We start from the raw sequence: 2,903 nt of genomic DNA, 5'->3' as shown, positions 1-2,903 counted from the left end.
CAGCCCCCCCCCCAGCCACACCGAGCAGAGTGGCACGACCGGAGCACGTCCCACACAGCTGACAGACCCAGCTTGCAGGCACCACTCTTTGGAACAGCGCTCTGGAAGATCTGAGCTCTGGCAGCCATCCACCCAGGGATAAGCAAGCCATGTTTGCTCAGCCACAGCAACAGTACCGGAGCCAGGGCTGACCAAAATTCCCCCTACTGGGTGTCCTGAAAAGACAACACTGGTATGAGCTGGACAGCACATACAGGACTGCAGAACTCGTGAGAAAAGACATGTTCTGAAATAAAGGGGAGTAAATAAATGGATCTTGAAAAAGATGGATGTAAAATATTCATAGGAAAGCATTATACTTGCAAATATTTATGCTTTTGAGTAACTTTACACAGATAGATTAACCAACTCCAGTGTAGCTATGATTCATGTACCCAACGCGCAGCATTTGCTGATTCAGAGCCCGAGCAGTGCCCCGTGGAAGAGAACAATGGGGCTTTTCCCAGCCACCCAACCTGCCCAGGTTTAGAGGTGCCTGCGGGCAGAGGTGCCAGCACTGCCCTGGGCTGTGCTGCAGCCACTCCGAGGGCAGCAGCCAAACCCTGCTGGAGGTGACTGTCTCTGGAAAACATGTTATTGCAGATCATGCCACAGACACATTGGGATATATGCTTGCAGTGAATCTTCGAATATTTTGTGGATACTAAGCAGCAATTAGAGTCTTCCTTTGGAATCAATTCATTTCCTACCACCATGGTAGCAGGGAGGATCTTATTGAAACTCTCGGATTTTTAATATTATTACACTAAAGACTCTCTCAGTATCAGCATCTCCATGGGGGAGCATTAGCACACTGTAATGTGCAACAACTTCTCCAGTTCAGGAAATCTTCTTGTATTTGTAATAGGACATTTGGGGCATATATTATGTATGGGACATATATTTCTCATTTCCACCAGGCATCATCTTTTCTTCTCTCTAAATTACTCTCCAAATCAAAAAAATGCATTGTATTCCTTATCACTAAAAAAAAAAAAATATATATTTTAATCTTTGGATGCAGAAGCCACTAACAGCCACCGGGCTGTATCAGTAAGAGTCAGAGAGCCTTGGTCAAACAGGGAGGGAACGGAGTCACCATTCAAAACACCTATTACCATGGTTCAGCAAGCACCAGTCTACAATGCTTTACTGGAGAGAAGCAGCAGTCAGGACAGGAGGAAGGCTTGGTCCCAGCCCAGGACTGTGTCCAGGATGAAGCAGGACTCCAGTTTCTGTTGTTTGCTTTACGGACAGGAACACAAAACCACTAACGCGTACGTTGCCTTCCAGACAAACCTCTCAAACACTGGCTAATGACAGCTCACAGTGTCTTGCTTGGTAGGAGGTCTGACCACAGCAGGATGAAGAGCAAGGAGCTGAAACAGGCCTGAGGATCAGACCCAAGAGCTGCCCTGCTCCTCAGCCCTGCAGGCACAGCAGCACCTACAGCCCAGTCAAGGCTGGGCCAGTGGGAAGCGCCGGGGCAGCCGAGCTCCTGCCCACCTCAGAGTGAGCCAGAGCGGGGCAAAACCAGCCTGGAGACACCCACGGGAGCAAAGAGAAGGGCTGTTGGCTCAGCCACTCCTGCTCGGCTTGCCTCAGACTGGCTAAAGCAAGGTAGAGACAGTCCAAATGGGATGGAAGGCACAAACCATTATCTAGGTCAGAAAAGAACAGGCTGAACAGAACTCCTCAAAAGATGGGCAAATCAAGCAAAAAGACAATGGGGGAGGAAAAAAAAAAGAGATTCTTCTCCTCTTCTCAGTCACAAAGACAGGTTCCCCACACAAAGAAAACTCTGGGTCATGGGAAATAGAGTAAACCAGCTCTATAAAGGATGGGGGAGACCATCTGCTCCGAGGGAATGCCTGAATAATGTCTGATAAGAGCTTTCAGGATGGCTTGCGACTTGACCATTAACAAAAATTCTCCAAGCTGTTCTTAACTCTTTGGTAATGTAGTTTTCTCCGTTATCTTTACAGAATCTCTTGCTGCACTTCACACACATCACTTCTCAGCTTCTCACAAAGGGGAACAGGGTTCTGCCCTTCTTTTTAATTCACATACACATTAACGTGTTTCCTTCCGTCCCTTCTTTCTTTCTTCACCCCAGGATTTTTTTCTTTTGCTTTAGATTAGCAGCTCCAACTCTCTGTCTTGCGCCGCTGATGTCAGCCCCCACACCCATCTTGCTGCTCTCCAGACGATTGTTGTTGACCTTGCCTCAGGTAAGGTGCTCAAAAGGCAGTGCAGGACAGCTGCAGGACTGGTTCGTGTAATGATGGCTATGGACCATGCTGCTGTCCCACGACATGCTGCAATTCACATCATCTGCGAATTCAGTGAGTGTGTTGTCAGTTTCAACCCTGGCACGTGTTAAGGTTGAACAGAACCAGACCGTTGCAGACCCTCTGTTCAGGATGTTTCCTGAGCTGTGAGTGGACTCGAAGGCTGGACACCCAGCCAGCCGGGCAAACCCTGACTACTTTGGACCAGATCTTTGTTTTCCAGGCCACGATGAGACAGAGCATCAAATATCTTAATGAATTGAAGGTAGGTGCTGAAACCGCTCATCCCCCCCGAACCCGGGGACTTCTTGAGAAGATAACCAGCTTCTTTGACACCATTTGCCCTTCCTCAGCCCACGGCAGCTGCTCCCATCTCCTGGAAGCAGCCCGTTTCAGAAGGAAGAAGGAGGTTACACTGTCCAAATCACAACTATTCAGCCATTTCCACCAGGCATCTCCGGTCTGCTCGGGTCAGGGAGGCTGCTCGGAGCTCGGCCGGGCCCTGCCCCGCTCCCGAGGAAGCGGGGTTCTGGCGAGGTGTGGCCCCGGGCCCCGCGGGGCCGTGCCGGGGCC

At 49.8% G+C, this 2,903-nt stretch overlaps 1 protein-coding gene across 1 annotated transcript in view; it reads left to right on the top strand.

The window, feature by feature from the left end:
- The first annotated feature begins 2,335 nt into the window (after nucleotides 1-2,335).
- MVB12B (multivesicular body subunit 12B) overlaps nucleotides 2,336-2,903 on the top strand; it is a 57,046-nt gene continuing 56,478 nt past the window's right edge. The window contains exon 1 of the mRNA XM_031057204.1: nucleotides 2,336-2,595. The gene's annotated coding sequence lies outside the window, so the exon portion shown is untranslated. The remainder of the gene's footprint in view (nucleotides 2,596-2,903) is intronic.

Source organism: Geospiza fortis, unplaced genomic scaffold (assembly GCF_000277835.1).
Source record: "Geospiza fortis unplaced genomic scaffold, GeoFor_1.0 scaffold27, whole genome shotgun sequence".
NCBI classification, from domain to species: domain Eukaryota; kingdom Metazoa; phylum Chordata; class Aves; order Passeriformes; family Thraupidae; genus Geospiza; species Geospiza fortis.
Note: the sequence above shows the minus strand (reverse complement) of the source record. Positions and strands in the feature narration are given on the sequence as shown.